The following is a 25,843-nucleotide window of genomic DNA, read 5'->3' as shown; positions in this document are numbered from 1 at the left end:
AAGGGAGCAAGCCATTTTGGATCTGGTCCTGTGTAACGAGACAGGAAAAATAAACGATCTCCTCATAAAAGATTCTCTCGGAATGAGTGATCACAATATGGTTGAATTTGTAATACAGATTGAGGATGAGGAAGTTGTGTCTGAAACGAGAGTACTATGCTTAAACAAAGGGGACTACAGTGGGATGAGGGCAGAGTTGGCTAAAGTAGACTGGAAACAAGGACTAAACGGTGGCACAATTGAGGAACAGTGGAGGACTTTTAAGGAGCTCTTTCATAATGCGCAACAAAAATATATTCCAGTGAAAAAGAAGGGCGGCAAGAGAAGAGATAATCAGCCGTGGATAACCAAGGAAATAAAGGAAAGTATCAAATCAAAGACCAATGCGTATAAGGTGGCCAAGGTTAGTGGGAAACTAGAGGATTGGGAAGATTTTAAGCAACAGCAAAGAATGACTAAAAAAGCAATAAAGAAAGGGAAGATAGATTACGAAGGTAAACTTGCGCAAAACATAAAAACAGATAGTAAAAGCTTTTACAGATATATAAAACGGAAAAGAGTGACTAAAGTAAATGTTGGTCCCTTCGAAGATGAAAAGGGGGATTTAATAATGGGAAATGTGGAAATGGCTGAGACCTTAAACAATTATTTTGCTTCCGTCTTCACAGTGGAAGACACAAAAACCATGCCAAAAATTGCTGGTCATAGGAATGTGGGAAGGGAGGACCTTGAGATGATCACTATCACTAGGGAGGTAGTGCTGGACAGACTAATGGGATTGAAGGTAGACAAGTCCCCTGGTCCTGATGAAATGCATCCCAGGGTATTAAAAGAGATGGCGGAAGTTATAGCAGATGCATTTGTTATAATCTACCAAAATTCTCTGGACTCTGGGGAGGTACCAGCGGATTGGAGAGCAGCTAATGTAACGCCTCTGTTTAAAAAAGGGGGCAGACAAAAGGCAGGTAACTATAGGCCAGTTAGTTTAACATCTGTAGTGGGGAAAATGCTTGAAACTATCATTAAGGAAGAATAGCGGGACATCTGGATAGGAATAGTGCAATCAAGCAGACGCAGTATGGATTCATGAAAGGGAAATCATGTTTAACTAACTTACTGGAATTCTTTGAGGATATAACGAGCATGGTGGATAGAGGTGTACCGATGGATGTGGTGTATTTAGATTTCCAAAAGGCATTCAATAAGGTGCCACACAAAAGGTTACTGCAGAAGATAAAGGTATGCAGAGTCAGAGGAAATGTATTAGCATGGATAGAGAATTGGCTGGCGAACAGAAAGCAGAGAGTCGGGATAAATGGGTCCTTTTCCGGTTGGAAATCAGTGGTTAGTGGTGTGCCACAGGGATCAGTGCTGGGACCACAACTGTTTACAATATACATAGATGACCTAGAGGAGGGGACATAGTGTAGTGCAACAAAATTTGCAGATGACACTAAGATTAGTGGGAAAGCGGGTTGTGTAGAGGACTCAGAGAGGCTACAAGGAGATTTGGATAGGTTAAGCGAATGGGCTAAGGTTTGGCAGATGGAATACAATGTCGGAAAGTGTGAGGTTATCCACCTTGGGGAAAAAAAACAGTAAAAAGGAATATTATTTGAATGGGGAGAAATTACAACATGCTGTGGTGCAGAGGGACCTGGGGGTCCTTGTGCATGAATCCCAAAAGGTTAGTTTGCATGTGCAGCAGGTAATCAGGAAGGCAAATGGAATGTTGGCCTTCATTGCGAAAGGGATGGAGTACAAAAGCAGGGAGGTCCTGCTGCAACTGTATAAGGTATTGGTAAGGCCGCACCTGGAGTACTACGTGCAGTTTTGGTCACCTTACTTAAGGAAGGATATACTAGCTTTGGAAGGGGTACAGAGAAGATTCACTAGGCTGATTCGAGAAATGAGGGGGTTACCTTATGATGATAGATTGAGTAGACTGGGTCTTTACTCCCTGGAGTTCAGAAGGATGAGGGGTGATCATATAGAAACATTTAAAATCATGAAAGGGATAGACAAGATAGAGGCAGAGAGGTTGTTTCCATTGGTGGGGGAGACTAGAACTAGGGGGCACAGCCTCAAAATACAGAAGAGCCAATTTAAAACCAAGTTGAGAAAGAATTTCTTCTCCCAGAGGGTTGTGATTCTGTGGAATTCTCTGCCCAAGGAAGCAGTTGAGGCTGGCTCATTGAATGTTTTCAAGTCAAAGATAGATAGATTTTTAAGCAATAAGGGAATTAAGGGTTACGGGGAGAGGGCGGGTAAGTGGAGCTGAGTCCACGACCAGATCAGCCATGATCTTATTGAATGGTGGAGCAGGCTCGAGGGGCTAGATGGCCTACTCCTGTTCCTAATTCTTATGTTCTTATGTTCTTATGAATTAACTGCACAGATAGCTGTTAACGGATATGATGTAATTAGGATTATGGAGACATGGCTCCAGGGTGACCAAGGCTGAGAACTCAACATCCAGGGGTATTCAATATTCAGGAAGGATAGACAGAAAGGAAAAGGAGGTGGGGTAGCCTTGCTGGTTAAAGAGGAGATTAACGCAATAGTAAGGAAGGACATTAGCTTGGATGATGTGGAATCTATATAGGTAGAGCTGCGGAACACCAAAGGGCAGAAAACGCTAGTGGGAGTTGTGTACAGACCACCAAAAAGTAGTAGTGAGGTTGGGGATGGCATCAAACAGGAAATTAGGGATGCGTGCTATAAAGATACAGCAGTTATCATGGGTGACTTTAATCTACATATAGATTGGGCGAACCAAACTGGTAGCAATACGGTGGAGGAGGATTTCCTGGAGTGTATAAGGGATGGTTTTCTAGACCAATATGTCGAGGAACTAACTGGAGAGCTGGCCATCCTAGACTGGGTGTTGTGTAATGAGAGAGGACTAATTAGCAATCTTGTTGCGTGAGGCCCCTTGAGGAAGAGTGACCATAATATGGTCGAATTCTTTATTAAGATGGAGAGTGATACAGTTAATTCAGAGACTCGGGTCCTGAACTTAGGAAAGATAACTTCGATGAGGAGTGAATTGGCTAGAATAGACTGGCGAATGATATTTAAAGGGTTGACAATAGATAGGCAATGGCAGACAATGGCAACAATTGTACATCCCTCTCTAGCATAAAAATAAAACGGGGAAGGTGGCTCAACCGTGGCTAACAAGGGAAATTAGGGAAAGTGTTAAAATCAAGGAAGAGGCATATAAATTGGCCAGAAAAAGCAGCAAACCTGAGGACTGGGAGAAATTTAGAATTCAGCAGAGGAGGACAAAGGGTTTAATTAGGAGTGGGAAATAGAGTATGAGAGGAAGCTTGCAGGGAACATAAAAACTGACTGCAAAAGCTTCGATAGATATGTGAAGAGAAAAAGATTAGTGAAGACTAATGTAGGTCCCTTGCAGTCAGAATCAGGTGAATTTATAATGGGGAACAAAGAAATGGCAGATCAGTTGAATAAATACTTTGGTTCTATCTTCACGAAGGAAGACACAAATAAACTTCCGGAAATACTAGGGGACCGAGGGTCTAGCGAGAAGGAGGAACTGAAGGAAATCCTTATTAGTCAGGAAATTGTGTTGGGGAAATTGATGGGATTGAAGGCCGAAAAATCCCCAGGGCCTGATAGTCTGTATCCCAGAGTATTTAAGGAAGTGGCCCTAGACATAGTGGATGCATTGATGGTCATTTTCCAATATTCTATAGACTCTGGAGCAGTTCCTATGGATTGGAGGGTAGCTAATGTAACCCCACTTTTTTAAAAAGGAGGGAGAGAGAAAACAAGGAATTATAGACCGATTAGCCTGACATCGGTAGTGGGGAAAATGTTGGAATCAATTATTAAAGATGTAATAGCAGTGCATTTGGAAAGCAGTGACAGGATTGGTCCAAGTCAGCATGGATTTATGAAAGGGAAATCATGCTTGACAAATCTTCTAGAATTTTTTGAGGATGTAACTAGTAGAGTGGACAAGGGAGAACCAGTGGATGTGGATTATTTGGACTTTCAAAAGGCTTCTGACAAGGCCCCACACAAGAGATGAGTTTGCAAAATTAAAGCACATGGTATTGGGGGTAATGTATTGACGTGGATAGAGAACTGGTGGGCAGACAGGGAAGCTAAGAGTAGGAATAAACGGGTCCTTTTCAGAATGGCAGGCAGTGACTAGTGGAATACCGCAAGGTTCAGTGCTGGGACACCAGCTATTTACAATATACATTAATGATTTGGACGAAGGAATTGAATGTAATATCTCCAAGTTTGCAGATGGCACTAAGCTGGGTGGCAGTGTGAGCTGTGAGGAGGATGCTAAGAGGCTGCAGGGTGACTTGGACAGGTTATGTGAGTGGGCAAATGCATGGCAGATGCAGTATAATGTAGATAAATGTGAGGTTATTCACTTTGGTGGCAAAAACAGGAAGGCAGAATATTATCTGAATGGTGACAGATTAGGAAAAGGAGAGCTGCAACGCGACCTGGGTATCATGGTAATCAGTCATTGAAAGTAGGCATGCAGGTACAGCAGGCAAATGGCATGTTGGCCTTTATAGCGAGAAGGTTTGAGTATAGGAGCAGGGAGGTCTTACTGCAGTTGTACAGGGCCTTGGTGAGGCCACACCTTGAATATTGTATACAGTTTTGATCTCCAAATCTGAGGAAGTACATTCTTGCTATTGAGGGAGTGCAACGAAGGTTCACCTGACTGATTCCCGGGATGGCAGGACTGACATATAAAGAAAGACTGGATAGACTAGTCTTATATTCACTGGAATTTAGAAGAATGTGAGGGGATCTCATAGAAACATATAACATTCTGACGGAATTGGAGTTAGATGCAAGAAGAATGTTCCCAATGTTGGGGAAGTCCAGAACCAGGGGACATAATCTAAGGATAAGGGGTAAGCCATTTACGACCGAGATGAGGAGAAACTTCTTCACTCAGAGAATTGTGAACCTGTGGAATTCTCTACCACAGAAAGTTGTTGATGCTAGTTTGTTCGATATATTCAAAAGGGAGTCATATGTGGCCCTTACGGCTAAAGGGATCAAGGGGTATGGAGAGAAAGCAGGAAAGGGGTACTGAAGTTGCATGATCAGCCATGATCATATTGAAAGGTGGTGCAGGCTTGAAGGGCCGAATGGCCTACTCCTGCACCTATTTTCTATGTTTCTATGTTTCTGGAAAAAAAGCAGTGTAATGTATGCACTTGTGAGCATGCTCACAGACTTGTAGAGCTGTTGGTCCCAGGCCGCCTGCAATTTCTGCGGTCTGGAAGAGTCCGTGTTCCATGTTTTTATGGAGTGTGCGAGGCTGCAGCCCCTGTTTCATTATTTAAAGGGGCTGCTCCTCAATTTCTGGTTGCACTTCAGTCCCACACTCCTGATCTTTGGGCACCCTGTGCAGAGGGGAGCGGGTAGGTCCGAAGGCCTCCTCGTAGGACTGCTCCTGGGCACGGCCAAGGGTGCCATCAGCCGGTCCAGGCAGCGGGCAGTCGAGGGGGTCGTTCAGCCCGACTGCCTGCCTCTCTTCCATGCGTACATCCGAGCCAGGGTGTCCTTGGAGATGGAGCACGCGGTGTCCACTGGTACGCTCGCGACCTTCCGCGAGAGGTGGGCACCGGAGGGACTAGAGTGCATTATTACCCCCGGCAACCAAATTTTAATTTGATTTTATATGTTTTAAAGTTTAATTTGTTTTAATTGCCGGTTTTAGTGTCCCCCTCCCCTTTTATAGGGGGCACTTGTAAATTATGGTTTCAGAGCCCCAAAAAAACCACAAAAAAAAATACAAAAATACAAAAAAACAAAACAAAAAAGGGCCTTGGGAAATGTTTGGAGTGTCCCCTAGATCGAGGGGGCACGATTTAATGTTTAAGTTTACTCCAAAAAGAGTTGTGGAGCTGTTGGAGGCGTGGCCTGTTCATTTGGAGCTGTGAGCAGTGAGGGAGGAGTTCTCTGCTTTTGCTCCTGCCTGAGGCCTGTGGAGCATCCTGATACCACCCCAGGAGGAGGAGGAAGGGGCTTACTACATTTCCAATCATCTAGAGGGAGAGGAGGAGAGCAGCTACATCAACTAAACTGCTACAGAGAGTTGGAGAGAGGGGGAAATAACTTCACTTGAAAATACCATCCAGTGTGGAAGGAGGGAGACTTCATTATCATTCTTCAGGTGGGTATATATAGGTGCACTCCCTAAAGACTTTGTTTCATTGGTGGGGGGAGAAAAGAAGATTTTCTCGAGGGCCGGAACATCGCGGGGGGTGTGTGTGTGTGGGTGTGGGTGTGTGGAAGTGTGTGTGGTGGTCTTGCCCACAACTAGGCCCCACACACCACTGAAGCACCTCTCCCCCATTGCCTTAGCCTGGGTTAGCTGGAGCTACCTGGGTGAAGACCTGTTAACACCTTGATTAACATCATTGGGAGTGCTGTGCCTGGGTAGTTCCAGCTATCCCGGGTGAAGACATCTTCTCCCCCCACCTGAAGACCACCTAATAAGACTTTGTTTTGTTTTACCATCCGGGGGGTGCACCCCAGCAAAACACCCACCCAGCACTGTGAGGGGAGACCTGCCCTCACAGCTTCCCTCTTTCCCATCCCCCCTCTCTGTCTCTCTGTCTCTCCCCTCTCTCTCTGAGAGCCCTTTCCTCCACTTAATTTAACAATTATATTTAATAAGACAACTGAGCAGAGGGAGCAAGGCCCTCCCCCAAATCGTTAACTGGGGGAGAGGTGTGCCTCCTTGAGAGCTCCCCCTGCTCAACTTTAACGAGGCCATTAAGACCTTTGAGGCCTGTGACTTTGGGGTGAGTGTGGCCCTTAAAGAGACCCTGTGATGGCATCCCCATCCACGCCGGCGGCAGGGCCAGCAAAGACGTATGCGCAGGCGGCGTCTGCATCCACTGCGCCTCCTGCTGCCCTGCCACCTTTCCGATTAATAACAAAAAAAAACAGGGTCAAGAGCTACACTCACCCCACTATGAGCATTGAGGAGTGCGTGCGGGCAATGGCTGGGGTAGTTGGCCCCTCGGCCATTGTCGCAGCCTCCAAAATGTCTGGGAAGGCTGCGTTCTTCCTGGGGTCGGAGCAGGCAGTTTCCCTGGCCCTTGAAAAGGGGCTCACGGTGGGCGGGACGTTCCTGCCAGTGGACCCTCTCGAGGCCACCGTGCAGAGGGTCATTCTTTCGGACATCCCGCCCTTTGTTCCCGCTGAGCTCCTGCTCCCCCACCTACATCAACTGGGGGAGGTAAGGTCAGGGATTAACCCGATGCCGCTCGGCCTCAGGGAGACCAGCCTGCGTCACGTGTTCTCCTTCCGCCGGCAGCTTTTTGTCCGGCTGGCGCGGGAGGAGACGACGGATGGCACCTTCAACGTGGTGCACAAGGGGACTGCCTACCGCGTCTTTTGAACGTCGGACGGCGTGCGATGCCATGCCTGTAGGGAGGTGGGGCACGTTCGTAAGAACTGCCCCACCTCCAAGGCCGCCAAAACACCAAAGGCGGCCAAGGCTGGCGCCGCCGCCACCCCTCCCCCTAGTAGCGTCCACGTGGGTACGCGGACATCGTCGGAGGCCTTTGTTTTCACGGCCTCCGGTGGGGGGAGGGAGAGCGTCCGGGCAGAAGGAAGGCGCGGAGGAAGACGAAGCACCTCGAGGCGGGTCCCCTCAGTGCACCGGACAGTCCCATCATCGCGCTCAGCCCACCCCTGTCACCAGCGAGCGTGGGGTGCCCGAGCCCTCGACCAATACCGCAGAGGGGCTCGGGTCGGGCAAGAAAAAGGGGCGAGCGGAACGGGAGGCCTCGGCAGACATGGAGGTCTCCCTGCCTCCGTGCCCCGCCAGACAAAAAAGGAGGCACCGCTCCAATGAGGCGGAGGAGGAACAACATTCCTCCGCGGAGGAGTCGGTGCCCGCCACGTGTCCCGCGTCCCCCACCAGCGCCCCCAAACCGCACCGTAGGTGGGAGGAGTCTGTCCCTGGGGAGGGTCGGACAGTCGAGGCTGACCAGCCTCTGCCTCCAGAGATGGCGAGGAAGATCTGCCTGTTGTGGGGGGCGTGGGGCCGGCAGAGGAATGCGTCGCCGCCGGGTCGGGCGTACCAGGGACTGAGGCAGGCGGGGCCGAAAAAGCCGAACCTGAGCCCACCCAACCATTATCCAACTTCCCCCGGGATTTGCTCGACCTGGCACACAAAGAAAATTTTAATTTTAATGAACATGCACACGCTGGGCCGGGGGGTGGCGGCGGGGAGGGGGAAGAACACCAACCTTCGCCCCCAACTTTGGTGCCCCGCAGAGCATGACAGCGATGGAGAAGTTGAGTGACCTGGTCGGGTCCTTAGACTTGGTGGACGTCTGGCGAAATCTCCATCCCGACTCCAGCGCCTTTACTTGGGTGAGGCCTGGAAGAGGATGGTCCAGAATCAACAGCCTTTACATGTCTCGGGCATACGTTTCCTGCGTTCCGGCGGCCTCCATGCGGCCGGTGCCGTGTTCGGACCACCACCTGGTGTGGGCGGAGCTCGCTTTACTCCGCGCGAGGACGGGGTCCGCGTACTGGCATTTTAACAACCAGCTGCTGGAGGACGTGCGGTTCCAGGACTCGTTCCGTCGTTTCTGGGCCGACTGGAGAAGGAAGTAGGGGGGCTTCCCCTCCTTGAGGCTATGGTGGGACGTGGGCATGGCTCACGTCCGTGTCTTCTGTCGAGAGTACGCGAGGGGGTCGACCAAGAGGCGGGCGGCCAGAGTCGGGCGCCTAGAAAAAGAGGTGCTCGACCTGGAGTCCCGTCTCGGTCAAGTTGTCGAGGACCCAGCCCTGCGGACGGTGTACGAAGCGAAGAAGGCCGCGCTGAAGAACCTGCAGTTCGTCGGGTCCCGAGGAGCGTTCGTGAGGTCGTGGATTCGGTTCCTGCTGGATCTGGTCGCAGCTCCCCCTTCTTCTACTCGCTGGAAAAAAGACAGGGTGTCCGTAAGCAGCTCTTGACGCTGCTGGCCGATGGCGGCTCTCTCGTCTCGGATCTGGAGGGCGTCAGCAACAGGGCCTGGGACTATTTCGGGGGTCTGTTCTCTACGGAGCCGTCAAGTGAGGATGTGCATAGAGTTTTGTGGGAGGACCTGCCGAAGGTCGGCCCGGAGGGCGCCGAAAATCTGGAAGCTCCGCTAAGCCTGGCGGAGCTGACCGGCGCCCTCGACCGGCTCTCGAGGGGAAAAGCCCCGGGGCTGGACGGGCTGACCGTGGAGTTCCACAGAGCATTCTGGGACTTCCTGGGGGGGCGAGTACGCGCGGGTCCTGGGGGAAAGTCTGGCGACCGGGGAGATGCCCCTCTCTTGGCGCAGGGCAGTCATCGTCCTGCTGCCTAAGAAGGGCGATCTCCGCCTACTTAAGAACTGGCGCCCGGTCTCCCTCCTCAGCACGGACTACAAAATCTTCGCCAGGGTGATGTCTGCTCGCCTTGGCGCCGTGCTGGACCACATGATTCACCCCGACCAGTCCTACACGGTCCTGGGCCGGACAATCCACGAGAACATCCATCTGGTCCGGGACATCATCCATCACTCCCTGTCGAACGCCTTCTCTTGGTCTGTCGGTCGCCTTCCTATCCCTTGACCAAGAGAAGGCGTTCGACAGGGTGGATCATGATCATCTGTTCGGAACTCTGTGCGCTTTTGGGTTCGGGACGCATTTCGTTGCCCGGATTCGACCTTTGTACGCCGCCGCGGAGTGTCTGATTAAGGTTAATGGGTCCTTGATGGCGCTCCTTTGCTTTAGGAGAGCGGTGCGCCAGGGATGCCCCATGTCCGGCCAGTTATATGCCATCTGCGTGGAGCCTTTCCTGCGCCTCCTGCGGATGAGGCTGACGGGACTGGCTCTGCAAGGTCCGGGCGTGGAGGTCATCCTCTCGGCTTACGCCGATGACGTGCTCCTCACGGTAGAGGATCCTGCTGACCTGCGGAGGATGCGTGAGTGCCTGGAGATTTACTCGGCCGCATCCTCCACCAGGATTAACTGGGAGAAATGTTCCCGACTCCTGGTGGGTCAGTGGCGGCTGGACTCCCTGCCGGAGGAGCTCAGGCCTTTTGCCTGGAGCATGACCCATCTCCTCTATCTGGGAGTCTACCTTAGCCCCGACGAGGAAGCCAGGCCGGCGAACTGGCAAGAGCTGGAGGCCAAGGTCGCCGCTCGTCTAGAGCGCTGGACAGGACTGCTCCGAGTGCTGTCCTACAGGGGTCGAGCGCTAGTCATAAACCAGCTGGTGGCCGCTATGTTGTAGTACTGGCTGGTCACTTTGACCCCTCCCCCTGCGTTTGTCGCCAAGATACAGAAGAAGCTGGTAGACTTCTTCTGGAACAACAGGAAGCACTGGGTCTCTGCCGCGGTCTTGAGTCTCCTGCTTAGGGAGGGCGGTCAGTCGTTGGTGTGCGTCAGCACCGCGCTACCGACTTTCCATCTTCAGACCCTGAAGAGATACCTTTATGTCGAGCCCCCTCCTAGGTGGCGTACGCTGGTGACGTATTTCTTCCGCCAACAGCACAGCCTCAACTACGACACGCAGCTCCTGTTTGTGAGCCTGGGGGGGTGTCAGGACCGCCGTCCAGGGGCTGCCTGTCTTTTACCAGGAACTCATCAGGGTCTGAAACAAAGTCTCCACCAAGCGCAGCTCTCCACTGGCTGGAGTGGCGGCTGTCCTGCAGGAGCAGATGCTCGGGAATCCGTACCTCCACGACCGAGGTTTTAGGTGGCAGTCGAACGAGAGGGCTGTGGCTGGCGAGGTGACCAGGGTCAGGGACCTGCTCGATGGCGGAGGAGCAGGCTGTATGCCATCGAGTCGCTAAAAACAGCTCTGGGCCCTGACTCCGTTAGGTGTGTCGAGGAGGCTCAAGCATGTGGGGAGATACCGTCCGCACTGACCCCCGTCCGGACGGAATTCCTCATCGGTGCCAAACCCCGGAACCTCCCTCGGGAGCCGGCGCCTCACAGCTTGAGCTGCCTCGGGGAAATCCCCTCCGTGCCTTTCAGTTCCGCGCGGAGGGGTTTCCTGTACGGGCTGCTCCTGCACACTCTCAACCTTGCCATCCTCGTCTGCCGTCCGGACACACCATGGCATACCATCTTGCCGTCCGGAGGAGGCAGGGGTCCCCAAAGGAGTGCACTCTACACGGGCGTCCTCCCATTATTTATCGGGGACTTGGCCTGGAGGGTGGTGCACGGAGCAGTCCCATGCAATAAATCTTTAAGCCGGTTCACGGGCTCCCAGGACACCTGCAATTTCTGCGGTCTGGAGGAGTCCGTGTTCCATGTTTTTATTGAATGCGCGAGGTTGCAGCCTCTGTTCCATTATTTAAAGGGGCTGCTCCTCAATTTCTGGCTGCACTTCAGTCCCACACTCCTTGGGCACCCTGTGCGGAGGGGAGCGAGTAGATCCGAGGGCCTCCTCGTAGGACTGCTCCTGGGCACTGCCAAGGGTGCCATCAGCCGGTCCAGGCAGCGGGCGGTCGAGGGGGTCGTTCGGCCTGACTGCCTGCCTCTCTTCCGCGCCTACATCCGGGCCAGGGTATCCCTAGAGATGGAGCACACGGTGTCCACCCATACGCTCGTGGCCTTCCGTGAGAGGTGGGCGCCGGAGGGACTGGAGTACATCGTTACCCCCGGCAACTAAATTTTAATTTGATTTTATATGTTTTAAAGTTTAATTTGTTTTAATTGCCGGTTTTAGTGTCCCCCTCCCCTTTTATAGGGGGCACTTGTAAAATATATGGTTTTAATGCCCCAAAAAAATCACCAAAAAAAACAACAAAAAAAATTAAAAAAAAACAAAAAACATTAAAAAAAATAAAGGGGCAGTTAAAAGTATCTGGAGTGTCCCCCAGATCGGGGGGCACTTGATCTAATGTTTATTTTGTTCCCCCCCTCAAAAGAGTTGTGAGCCTGGTGGATGAATTGGTAGTGTTCAGTTTGATTGTTAAATCATTGCCAATAAACCAGCTAGTTCTTTACAGCAAATGTGTAGCTATGAATTCTTAAGCAAAGAACCCATCAAGCAAATATACTTCACCTCCAAAATCTTTCCCAGAACTCCTTGATTGAATCCCTCCAGTCAGGCTTCCACCCCTGCCACAATACTGAAAGTATTCTTACCAAGGTCACAAATGACATCCTAATTGACTGCGACAAAGACAGTTTATCGCTTCTTGTCCTTCTGGACCTGTCTACAGGCTTTTACATGGTTAACCACAGAATTCTGATCCAATACCTCTCTACCGTCGTCAAGCTGGATGGGAATGCACTTGCTTGATTTAATTCCTATATTTCCAACCGTAACCATAGAATCACCTGTAATGGCTTCTCTTCCCGATCCCACACTGTAAACTCTGGTGTCCCCCAGGACCTATTCTTGGCCCCCTCCTATTTCTCATCTACATGCTGTCCCTTGGTGACATCATCCGACAACACAACATGAGTTTTCACAAGTACAATGATGATAACCAGCTCTACCTCTCCTCCATCTCTCTCGAACCCCCCATCATCTCTAAACTATCAGACTGCTTGTTCGACATATAGCACTGGATGAGTAGACATTTCCTCCAATTAAATACCATTGTCTTCGGTTTACAGCACAAACTCCATTCCCTTTCCACTGATTCGATCTCTCTCCCCAGCAATTGTCTAAGGCTGACCAAGTATGTTCGTAACCTTGATATCATATTTGATCACGAATTGAACTCCCTACCTCATGTCTGTTCTATCAGTAAGACCACCCATTTCCACCTTTGTAATATCGCCCGTCTCCGCCCTTACCTCAACTTATCTGCTGCTGAAACCCTCATCCATAACTTTATCACCTCTGGACTTGATTATTCCAATGCACTCCTGGCCGGCCTGCCTAGTTCTATCCTCCATAAACTTGACATCATCCAAAACTCTGCCATACGTGTGCTAACTTGCACCAAGTCCTGCTCACCCATCTCACCTTTGCTTGCTGACCTACATTGGCTCCCATTTAAGCAATGTCTTGATTTTTAAATTCTCATCCTTGTTTTCAAATTCCTCCATGGCCTCGCCCTCCTTATCTCTGTAATCTCCTCCAGCCCTATAATCCCACGAGACCTTTCTGCTCTGCCTATTCTGGACTTTTGAACATCCCCAAATTTAAATGCTCCACCATTGGTGGCCATGCCTTCAGCTGCCTAGGTCCTAAGCTCTGGAATTCTCTCCCTAAATCTCTCCTCCTCTCTACTTCTCTTTCCTCATTTAAGAGTCTCCTTAAAACCTCCCTCTCACCAAGCTTTTGGCCAGCTGCCCCAACATCCCTTTATATGGCTCGGTGTCAAAATGTGTTTTTTTAAATAAAATTCCTGTGAATCACCTTGGGACATTTTAATATGTTAAAGGCAGTATATAAGTTGCTGTTGTTGTAATACTTTAACTCGCAACTTTCTAACTCAGATGTGAAAATATTACCACTAAGCCACGATGACACCTGAAGATACATGTAGGTAGGAGGTAGATTGCAGGTACTGCGTGTAACAGATTTGGGGGGCGGTGCCATGCCATCTAATTAAGTAGTGTTTGGAGGATGGTGTTGGGTTTTGAGAACACTGGAAAGTGGATGGTATAGTCTGGCAGTGACAGGGAAGTAAACGCTCAGAGCTTGCTCCAGGTTCATGAGGAGCTTCTGCTTGTCTTCCTTCTCACCATACTATACCCCTCGTTAATTATCAGAAAGTGTACCATTAAACCCTGTACCATTTCACTCCTATTGTAAGTTGGATGAGAAGTCTGCTCCATTACAACCTGCCATCCTGTTTTCTTTCACTAGATTTGGCTGACTAAGAAAAGCCAGGCCTAATGTAACTGCCTTTGCCAGAACGTCATATCACATGGCATCACTCATTCTCTTCCTCCTAAGCAACAGATCAGATACATACATCCAAGGGCTTTAGAGGGTGGTATAGAGTGCACTGGGTGAGACACACAGCATGAGTGAGCAGGAGCAGCTGGTGATGACAGAGAAGGAGGAGCAAGGGCCTGCTGTTGGGAGCATGTGAGCAGCTTGTATTCTACTGCAGCCGTCAAGCCCTGGTTTTATAAGAACGATGCTTACTGAACATCAAGCCTTGGTGTGAGCATTAGGGTCATGCCAGTATGCTGGAGGTTGCATCTCAGGTGAAGGAATATATGAGCTGCATGTGAAGTACCATACTGGATGGCTTCACAACATTACATATGACAGCTCCAGGTGCATTTACAGTGATTTCCCTCCTCCAAACAGCGCGAGAGTGAGAAGAGCAGCAAACCTACAAAGGGCGCGAGAGGAGCAGCCCAGCGGGACACCAAACAGCCAGCCCAACCAGCACCAACTGACCTGGGAAGATAAGAAGTAAAAAGAATCAAAATCAAAGTGTGATGTCACAGGAAAACAGGGAAATGATCGGTTGGTCAGTTTTTCTCTCTTTTCTGGGGCATTGGTTTAAATTAAGAGCTGGGATTAAAAACAAAACTTGAAACATAATTAATTAAATACATTAGCAATGGCAGGGAGGCGATGTGTTTCTGCTGTTGCATTTGGGAGCTGGTTGACCCCATTGAGGTCCACGATGACCATATCTGCAGTAAGTATCTGCAGCTTGAGAAACTTCGGCTCCGTGTTAATGAGCTGAAGTCCGAGCTGCGGACACTGCGACACATCAGGGAAGGGGAGAGTTACCTGCACGCTGTGTTCTAGGAGGCAGTCACACCCCTTAGATTAAATCATTCAAATTTGGTCTGTGGTCAGGGACAGGAGGGTGTGACTACAAGTGAGGAAGGTATGGGGACCCAGGAGGCAGTGATGGAGGAGCCTCAGCCCTTGCTCTTGTCCAACATGTGCGAGATTCTTGCTCTCTGTTTGGACGAGGGCAGGGACTGCAGGGAGGTTGAGCAAACTGACCACAGCACAGTGGTACAGGGGGCCATTCAAGTGGGGGGAGTAAAAAGAAATGTTGTAGTGGTAGGGGACAGTATCATTAGGGGGATACTGTTCTCTGCAGCCGAGAGCGAGAGTCCCGAAGGCTGTGTTGCTGCCCGGTGCCAGAGTTAGGGACATCTCAGGGCTGAAGAGGAATTTGGAGTGGGAGGAGGAAGATCCAGTTGTTGTGGTCCACGTAGGTACCAATGACATAGGTAAGACAAACAGAGGTTTTGCTGAGGGAACATGAGCAGCTAGGGGCTAAATTAAAAAGCAGAACCACAGAGATAATAATCTCTGGATTACTACCTGAGCCACGAGCAAATTTGCATAGGATAAATATGATGAGAGTGATGAACACGTGGCTCAAAGACTGGTGTGGGAAAAATGGGTTTCGGTTCATGGGGCACTAGCACCAGTACTGGGGTAAGAGGGAGCTGTTCCATTGGGACAGGCTTCACTTGAACCATGCTAGGACGAGCGTCCCGGAAAATCGAATAACTAGGGCTGTAGAGAGAGCTTTAAATTAAATAGTGGGGGGGAGGATTCAGGTGAGGGGAAATTTTAAAAGTCAAAGAGCAAGGAGAAGGCAGAAGAACAGGGTAGCATTGGGGAAATGATAACCAGAGTGTGACAGGAAGGGACAGAATGTATAAAAATTAGAGCGTATCAGAAAGTGGGGTCAAAGCAGGGAAAAATGGTAAAAAAACAAAATTAAAAGCTCTTTATCTGAATGGACACAGCATTCGTAACAAGATAGATGAGTTGACGGAACAAATAGATATCAATGTGTATGATCTGATAGCCATTACAGCGATGTGGTTGCAAGGTGACCTAGGCTGGGAACTGAATATTCAGGGGTATTTGACAATTCGGAAGGATAGACAGAAAGGAAAAGGAGATGGGGTAGCTCTGTTAATAAAGGATGAGATCAGTGCAGTTGTGACAAATGATATTGGCTCAGAAGATCGAGATGTAGAATCAGTTTGGGTGGAGATAAGAAATAATAAGGGGAAGAAGTCACTGGTGGGCATAGTCTACAGGCCCCCAAACAGTAGCTACACTATTGGATGGAATATAAATCAAGAAATAATGGAGGCTTGTAAAAAAGGAACAGCAATAAGCATGGGCGATTTTAATCTTCATATTGATTGGACAAAGGAAATTGGCCAGTGTAGCCTTCAGGAAGAGTTCATCGAGTGTATCCGGGATAGTTTCCTTGAACAGCACATTGCGGAACCAACCAGGGAGCAGGCTGTCTTAAGTCTGGTACTGTGTAATGAGACAGGATTAATCAATGATCTCCTAGTAAAGGGTCCTCTTGGAAGGAGTGATCATAGCATGGTTTAATTTCAAATTCAGTTGGAGAATGAGAAAGTTGGATCTCAAACCAGTGTCCTGATCTTAAATAAAGGAGATTACAAAGGAATGAAGGCAGAATTGGCTAAAGTGGACTGGGGAAATAGAGCAAAGTGTAAGACGGTTGATAAGCAATGGCAGACATTTAAGAAGATATTTTATAACTTTCAACAAAAATATATTCCAGTGAGAAGAGGTAGTACTTGGTAAAATAATGGGGCTAAATGTGGACAAGTCCCCTGGACCTGATGGCTTTTATCCTTGGGGCTTAAAAGAAGTGCCTGCAGAGATCATGGATGCATTGGGTGTAATCTACCAAAATTCCTTGGATTCTGGTGAGGTCCCAGCAGATTCGAAAACCGCAAATGTAATGCACTTATTTAAAAAAGGAGGCAGACAGAAAGCAGGAAACAGTAGACCAGTTAGCCTAACATCTGTCATTGGGAAAATGCTGGAGTCCATTATTAAGGAAGCATTAGCAGGACATTTGGAAAAGCATAATACAGTCAAGCAGAGTCAGCAGAGTATGAAAGGGAAATCATGTTTGACAAATTTGCTGGAGTTCTTTGAGGATGTAACGAGCAGGGTGGATAACAGGGAACCAATGGATGTGATGTATTTGGATTTCCAGAAGGCGTTTGATAAGATGCCACATAAAAGGTTACTGCACAAGATAAAAGTTCACAGGGTTGGGGGCAATATATTAGCTTGGATAGGGGATTGGCTAACTAACAAAAAACAGAGAGTTGGGATGAATGGATCATTTTCCGGTTGGCAAATTATAACTAGTGGGGTGCAACAGGGATCAGTGCTGGGGCCTCAACTATTGACAATCTATATTAATAACTTGGATAAAGGGACCGAGTGCAATGTAGATAAGTTTGCTGATGATACAAAGATGGGTGGGAAAGCAAGTTGTGAGGACACAAAAAATCTGCAAAAGGATATAGACAGGCTAAATGACTGGGCAAAAATTTGGCAGATGGAATATAATGTGGGAAGATGTGAGGTTATCCACTTCGGCAGAAAAAAAAAGCAAATTATTATTTAAATTGAGAGAAATTACAAAATGCTGCAGTACAGAGGAGCCTGGGGGTCCTGGAATACAAAAAGTTAGTCTGCAGGTACATCAAGTAATCAGGAAGGCAAATGGAATGTTGGCCTTTATTGCAAAGGGGATGGAGTATAAAAGCAGAGAAGTCCTGCTACAACTGTACTGGGAATTGGTGAGGCCACACCAAGAGTACTATGTACAGTTTTGGTCTCCTTACTTAAGGAGGGATAGACTTGCATTGGAGGCAGTTTAGAGAAGGTTCACTCGATTGATTCCTGAGATGAAGAGGTTAACTTATGAAGAAAGATTGAGTAGGTTGGGGCTACACTCATTGGAGTTTAGAAGAATGAGAGGTGATCTTATTGAAACATGTAAGGTACTGAGGAGAATCGACAAGGTAGATGCAGAGAAGATATTTCTCCTTATGCGGGAATCTAGAACAAGGGTCGCCCATTTAAAACTGAGATGAGGAAGAATTTCTTCTCTCAGAGGATTGTAAATCTGTGGAATTTTCTGCCCCAGAGAGCTGTGGGAGGCTGTGTCATTGAATATAGTTAAGGTGGAGATAAACAGATTTTTGAGCGATAAGGGAGTGAAGGGTTATGGGGAATGGGCAGGGAAGTGGACCTGAGCCCAAGATCAGATTAGCCATGATCTAATTGAATGGTGGAGCAGGCTCGAGAGGCCAAATGGCCTACTCCTGTTCTTAATTGTTATGTCGGCGGCAGTTGGGAGCAGCGTCGAGGAGGTGCGTGGAGAGGCCTATAAAAGGCACAGCAGGGAGTCCGGGGCCAGCGTCGGCGGCAGTCGGGAGCAGCGTCGAGGAGGTGCGTGGAGAGGCCTATAAAAGGCACAGCAGGGAGTCCGGGACCCAGCGTCGGCGGCAGTCGGGAGCAGCGTCGAGGAGGTGCGTGGAGAGGCCTATAAAAGGCACAGCAGGGAGTCCGGGACCCAGCGTCGGCGGCAGTCGGGAGCAGCGTCGAGGAGGTGCGTGGAAAGGCCTATAAAAGGCACAGCAGGGAGTCCGGGGCCCAGCATCGGCGGCAGTCGGGAGCAGCGTCGAGGAGGTGCGTGGAGAGGCCTATAAAAGGCACAGCAGGGAGTCCGGGGCCCAGCATCGGCGGCAGTCGGGAGCAGCGTCGAGGAGGTGCGTGGTGAGGCCTATAAAAGGCGTACTTGTGCAGCTACAGGGAGAAGGCAAAAAAGAAGTAGAAAGAAATCAAAAGGTGACGTCACAGCCAAGAGGGTAAGTGATTGGCTGGTGATTGGTGAGTAGTTTTTCTTTTTTCTCTTCTATATCAGTGAGTAACTTTTAACATTGTTGTTGCCAATTTAAGTGTATATAAGGGTTAAGTCATGGCAGGAGAGCTCGGTCGGGTGTTATGCTCCTCCTGTACCATGTGGGAACTCAGGGACACTTGTGGTGTCCCTGACGATTACGTGTGCGGGAAGTGTATCCGCCTCCAGCTCCTGACAGACCGCGTTGCGGAGTTGGAGCTGAGGGTGGATTCACTCTGGAGCATCCACGATGCTGAGAATGACGTGAGTATCACGTGTAGCGAGTTGGTCGTACCGCAGGGAAAGGGTCCACAGCCAGATAGGGAATGGAAGACCAACAGGAAGAGCAGTGCAAGGAAGGTAGTGCAGGAGTCCCCTGTGGTCAACCCCCTGCAAAACAGATACACTGCTTTGGGTACTGTTGAGGGGGATGACTCATCAGGGGAGGGCAGCAGCAGCCAAGTTCATGGCACCGTGGCTGGCTCTGCTGCACAGGAGGGCAGGAAAAAGAGTGGGAGAGCAATAGTGATTGGGGATTCAATGGTGAGGGGAATAGATAGGCGTTTCTGCGGCCGCAACCGAGACTCCAGGATGGTATGTTGCCTCCCTGGTGCAAGGGTCAAGGATGTCTCGGAGCGGGTGCAGGACATTCTAAAAAGGGAGGGAGAACAGCCAGTTGTCGTGGTGCACATTGGTACCAACGACATAGGTAAAAAAAAGGGATGAGTTCCTACGAAACGAATTTAAGAAGCTAGGAGCTAAATTAAAAAGTAGGACCTCAAAAGTAGTAATCTCGGGATTGCTACCAGTACACGTGATAGTCAGAGTAGGAATCGCAGGATAGCGCAGATGAATACGTGGCTTGAGCAGTGGTGCAACAGGGAGGGATTCAAATTCCTGGGGCATTGGAACCGGTTCTGGGGGAGGTGGGACCAGTACAAACCGGACGGTCTGCACCTGGGCAGGACCGGAACCAATGTCCTAGGGGGAGTGTTTTCTAGTGCTGTTGGGGAGGATTTAAACTGATATGGCAGGGGGATGGGAACCAATGCAGGGAGACAGAGGGAAACAAAAAGGAGGCAAAAGCAAAAGACAGAAAGGAGATGAGGAAAAGTGGAGGGCAGAGAAACCCAAGGCAAAGAACAAAAAGGGCCACTGTACAGCAAAATTCTAAAAGGACAAAGGGTGTTAAAAGAACAAGCCTGAAGGCTTTGTGTCTTAATGCAAGGAGTATCCGCAATAAAGTGGATGAATTAACTGTGCAAATAGATGTTAACAAATATGATGTGATTGGGATTACGGAGACGTGGCTCCAGGATGATCAGGGATGGGAACTCAACATCCAGGGGTATTCAACATTCAGGAAGGATAGAATAAAAGGAAAAGGAGGTGGGGAAGCATTGCTGGTTAAGGAGCAAATTAAGGCAATAGTTCGGAAGGACATTAGCTTGGATGATGTGGAATCTATATGGGTAGAGCTGCAGAATACCAAAGGACAAAAAACGTTAGTGGGAGTTGTGTACAGACCTCCAAACAGTAGTAGTGATGTTGGGGAGGGCATCAAACATGAAATTAGGGGTGCGTGCAATAAAGGTGCAGCAGTTATAATGGGTGACTTTAATATGCACATAGATTGGGTTAACCAAACTGGAAGCAATACGGTAGAGGATTTCCTGGAGTGCATAAGGGATGGTTTTTTAGACCAATATGTCGAGGAACCAACTAGGGGGGAGGCCATCTTAGACTGGGTGTTGTGTAATGAGAGAGGATTAATTAGCAATCTCGTTGTGCGAGGCCCCTTGGGGAAGAGTGACCATAATATGGTAGAATTCTGCATTAGGATGGAGAATGAAATAATTAATTCAGAGACCATGGTCCAGAACTTAAAGAAGGGTAACTTTGAAGGTATGAGGCATGAATTGGCTAGGATAGATTGGCGAATGATACTGAAGGGGTTGACTGTGGATGGGCAATGGCAGACATTTAGAGACCGCATGGATGAATGACAACAATTGTACATTCCTGTCTGTCGTAAAAATAAAAAAGGGAAGGTGGCTCAACCGTGGCTATCAAGGGAAATCAGGGATAGCATTAAAGCCAAGGAAGTGGCATACAAATTGGCCAGAAATAGCAGCGAACCCGGGGACTGGGAGAAATTTAGAACTCAGCAGAGGAGGACAAAGGGTTTGATTAGGGCAGGGAAAATGGAGTACGAGAAGAAACTTGCAGGGAACATTAAGACGGATTGCAAAAGTTTCTATAGATATGTAAAGAGAAAAAGGTTAGTAAAGACAAACGTAGGTCCCCTGCAGTCAGAATCAGGGGAAGTCATAACGGGGAACAAAGAAATGGCGGACCAATTGAACAAGTACTTTGGTTCGGTATTCACTGAGGAGGACACAAACAACCTTCCGGATATAAAAGGGGTCGGAGGGTCTAGTAAGAAGGAGGAACTGAGGGAAATCTTTATTAGTCGGGAAATTGTGTTGGGGAAATTGATGGGATTGAAGGCCGATAAATCCCCAGGGCCTGATGGACTGCATCCCAGAGTACTTAAGGAGGTGGCCTTGGAAATAGTGGATGCATTGACAGTCATTTTCCAACATTCCATTGACTCTGGATCAGTTCCTATGGAGTGGAGGGTAGCCAATGTAACCCCACTTTTTAAAAAAGGAGGGAGAGAGAAAACAGGGAATTACAGACCGGTCAGCCTGACATCGGTAGTGGGTAAAATGATGGAATCAATTATTAAGGATGTCATAGCAGTGCATTTGGAAAGAGGTAATATGATAGGTCCAAGTCAGCATGGATTTGTGAAAGGGAAATCATGCTTGACAAATCTTCTGGAATTTTTTGAGGATGTTTCCAGTAGAGTGGACAAAGGAGAACCAGTTGATGTGGTATATTTGGACTTTCAGAAGGCTTTCGACAAGGGCCCACACAAGAGATTAATGTGCAAAGTTAAAGCACATGGGATTGGGGGTAGTGTGCTGACATGGATTGAGAACTGGTTGTCCGACAGGAAGCAAAGAGTAGGAGTAAATGGGGACTTTTCAGAATGGCAGGCAGTGACTAGTGGGGTACCGCAAGGTTCTGTGCTGGGGCCCCAGCTGTTTACACTGTACATTAATGATTTAGACGAGGGGATTAAATGTAGTATCTCCAAATTTGCGGATGACACTAAGTTGGGTGGCAGTGTGAGCTGCAAGGAGGATTCTATGAGGCTGCAGAGCGACTTGGATAGGTTAGGTGAGTGGGCAAATGCATGGCAGATGAAGTATAATGTGGATAAATGTGAGGTTATCCATTTTGGTGGTAAAAACAGAGAGACAGACTATTATCTGAATGGTGACAGATTAGGAAAAGGGGAGGTGCAAAGAGACCTGGGTGTCATGGTACATCAGTCATTGAAGGTTGGCATGCAGGTACAGCAGGCGGTTAAGAAAGCAAATGGCATGTTGGCCTTCATAGCGAGGGGATATGAGTACAAGGGCAGGGAGGTGTTGCTACAATTGTACAGGGCCTTGGTGAGGCCACACCTGGAGTATTGTGTACAGTTTTGGTCTCCTAACCTGAGGAAGGACATTCTTGCTATTGAGGGAATGCAGCGAAGGTTCACCAGACTGATTCCCGGGATGGCGGGACTGACCTGTCAAGAAAGACTGGATCAACTGGGCTTGTATTCACTGGAGTTCAGAAGAATGAGAGGGGACCTCAATAGAAACGTTTAAAATTCTGACGGGGTTAGACAGGTTAGATGCAGGAAGAATGTTCCCAATGTTGGGGAAGTCCAGAACCAGGGGACACAGTCTAAGGATAAGGGGGAAGCCATTTAGGACTGAGATGAGGAGGAATTTCTTCACCCAGAGAGTGGTGAACCTGTGGAATTCTCTACCACAGAAAGTTGTTGAGGCCAATTCACTAAATATATTCAAAAAGGAGTTAGATGAAGTCCTTACTACTCGGGGAATCAAGGGGTATGGTGAGAAAGCAGGAATGGGGTACTGAAGTTGCATGTTCAGCCATGAACTCATTGAATGGCGGTGCAGGCTAGAAGGGCCGAATGGCCTACTCCTGCACGTATTTTCTATGTTTCTATGTCCTATGGGCAGTCATGAGTGCTCAGACTTCTGCCAAAAATCACCTAAACTGAGGTTTTGTTTTTCAGGGGTTACGCTGCTATAAGTGCGTCGATGCGGGAATCCACCCACCCGACAATTGCACTGCTGGCCCGACACATTTCCCAGGGTCGGCCTCATTTATTTTTTGGTGAAATTGCCTTTTCAGGCTATCACTGATTACCTTCATAATCAGGTTCAAGTGCAAACCAATATGGTGGCTATATTGGGCCCAAATTTGCTTCTGGCGATGGCCCATCCATTTCTCGGCAGCCCCCAGTCGGGAGGTCAGTTTTTGCCACCCGCTGCCACCAGCTCTCGTCCCGAGCCATTTTCGGCTCCGTTGTGTGGGCAGCAGCGGGAGTAGCAGTCGGCGGTAGTCAGCGGCCGGGAGCGGGGCTCGGCGGCCGGTGTCACTACTGTGTGTCAGTTGGAGGCTTCGCCACTCAGGGAACTTCGGAGGGCCTCCACTGCGTATGCGCAAGATTTCAGGTTTTTTTGTAGTTTTCTTGATCCGACATGTCGTCCTTTCGTGGACCTTGGAGGCTGATTGGAGAATTGCGCACGCGCATAAAAGGGGAGCACTTTATTCCACCTGTGAATGTGAGAGGAGCGAAGAGAAAGTTGGAGGTTAGAGAGCAGAGAGGTGGCATTACAGAGGACAGAGTTGGAGGTTAGAGAGCAGAGAGGTGGCATTACAGAGGACAGAGTTGGAGGCTAGAGAGCAGAAAGGTGGCATTGCAGAGGACAGAGCTGCAAGTTAGAGAGCAGAGAGGTGGCATTGGAGAGGGGGCAGTGTGATAAATTTAAACCCACAAACTCTTCAGCAACCATTCCTCTCATCATTGAGGATGAGTGGCTAAAAATCTTCAATGAAGGCTGCCAAAACATGGCCCAGATCTCAGTGGTTCAATGAACAGGAATTGGAGGAGCTAGTGACGGAGGTGGAACACAGGTACAACGAACTCACCCGCGATGGTTGTGGCAAGCTTCCACCAGCCCAGATACCGACATCTTTGGATGGACATCGGTGAGATGGTGACTGCAATGGGAAATGTTGAGCGGGTTGGGGACCAATGCCGCAAACGTTGGAACGATTTGCTGGCGTCAGCTAGAGTGAGTACAAATTTATTTGCCCCCTCCTCTCCAAGGCCAAATACATTGTGTGCCAGATGTGTGTGTGTGGGGGGGGGGGGGGTGGGGGTGAGGGGCGGGGCATCAGCAAAGGGGCTAAAGGCTGCAATGTTTCTTTGTGCAGAAAAAAACAGCCAACCAAGCAAGCCAGAGTGCGACCAGAGGGGGCCCAGAAGAGGTGGTTGAATTGACTAGGCTGGAGGAGCGTGCGTTGGCATTGGTGGGTAACCGCCGCCGTGCAACCAGACATTGATGCAGGTCCGGCATCTCTTGTGTCAGCGACGCTCATGGCATGAAAGTACATGCAACGTTAAGGCACTCACGGTTGAACGCACACTTTGTCGCCCATTATTGGTGCGGACATGTACAGATGGAACTCCTTGCTGGCATAATGTGAGATGGAACGGCTCACATCTCAGCTTGATCATCACCCCATCCCCCTACAGACTGAAATGTTGTCCTCTACTTACAGATCTTGAGTTGGACAGCATGGAGATAGAGAGACCATCGACCTCTGGCTTTCACAGAAGCTGTCAGACTCCAGCATCTCGCACCCCGTTGTTCTCCACACCCAAAGACCGGATCCTTCCTGCAATCGCGACCCCCCCCACTCCTACCGAGATCACCCATTTCCACTGCTGCCACCTCTGTTACCCAGATCCAGGAAGAACAGGAGAGGAGGAAGAAGGGTCCATCTTTCTGTCCCTTGACCTGGAGGAGCCGGAAGCGGCTGACATCAGCTTCCTGCCATGTGAGCCAAGTGTCCGCAGAACCTCGGCGTCAGGCTACGATTTCCTGGGCTTTCCAACGGACTCCACAGATGTAAGCTCAACCAAGCGCAGGGGCCACGGCTCGAAGGGAAGCAAGGCACCAGCACCCAGCAGCAGCGAGTAACTACCTGCGGATACATCACGGATCTATGTACTCAACCAGATGGTGCGGCTATCAAGCACTGGCGTGGAGATAGGCCGCGACATGCTGCAGACCATGGTTGGTATAGCTGGCTGGAATAGCTGGCAGCATTGCCTCCTTCACCCAGTAATATGATCAGAGGATGGACCGGCTCATTATAATCTTAGAGCGCACAACATAAAGCGTTGACGCCACGAGGCAAGAGATGGTTTCTGCATGCAAGCTCCCGACCCCACACTCTCCAGGCAGACAGATCCGGAGGTGCCGATCCCTGCGCCTTCGATCCCGCACCCTACCTTTTCACCAAGACGCACACATCTGCAGACATCCCACTGTCCTCCTGCACAACCTCCTCAACTAGAGGCAGTGACGGGCATGGGGAGGAGGAGGATATCGGGCATCGCTGCAAGGGGTGGGGATGGGGGGGGGAGTGGGGAGGCGGGGGAAAGAGAGGTGGTGGTGCCGGGTAGAGAGGTGGGTGTTGCTCCTGTAAATTTATGTAAATGTAATCTTATATAACCTTTGTTATTGTGCACTTGTAAATACACTCACATTGCTGACACTCTGTTGGTGCGTGTGTCATTTTAACGTCATGTGTGGTGCGTTGTGAGAAGGTCATCTGCTTCATCAGGAATATCTTCCCATCCACATCTGACTGCAGTGTATAATGGGTCCTGTCATCGGGCCATTGCAAGATGACAAGGAAGGGTTAACAATGCAGTAAGCCTGCCATTCAATTACTCTAGTTTACCTACTTGCAGGGCAGACCTTAAGGCTTGCACTTCCACCCTATTTTTTCAAGGCCAAACATGGAGGAGTGCTACCCCTGAGATGATGTGGTCATCATTTACATTGCAGTACATTGTGTGACATAATTAATGAATCAGCTTGGATGTACAAAATGTGACATGCTGAACACTTTTCAATTACTCATAATAATTTTCCCTTTGCCATCGGACTTCTCAATGAAGTACTTACAGCAAAGTCCAACAAAAATGCCTCTGTCAGCTTAGATACATTCCAGTCACTTTT

General features: G+C 49.2%; 1 protein-coding gene across 1 annotated transcript in view; it reads left to right on the top strand.

Annotated features, from left to right (window-relative positions):
- The first annotated feature begins 23,847 nt into the window (after positions 1–23,847).
- Positions 23,848–25,843, top strand: part of LOC139277020 (aurora kinase C-like) — a 45,939-nt gene continuing 43,943 nt past the window's right edge. Inside the window, exon 1 of the mRNA XM_070895024.1 lies at positions 23,848–23,881. The gene's annotated coding sequence lies outside the window, so the exon portion shown is untranslated. The remainder of the gene's footprint in view (positions 23,882–25,843) is intronic.

Source organism: Pristiophorus japonicus, chromosome 12 (assembly GCF_044704955.1).
Source record: "Pristiophorus japonicus isolate sPriJap1 chromosome 12, sPriJap1.hap1, whole genome shotgun sequence".
Taxonomy (NCBI): domain Eukaryota; kingdom Metazoa; phylum Chordata; class Chondrichthyes; family Pristiophoridae; genus Pristiophorus; species Pristiophorus japonicus.
The sequence above is the reverse complement of the archived record's forward strand: the minus strand, read 5'-3'. Positions and strand labels throughout refer to the sequence as shown.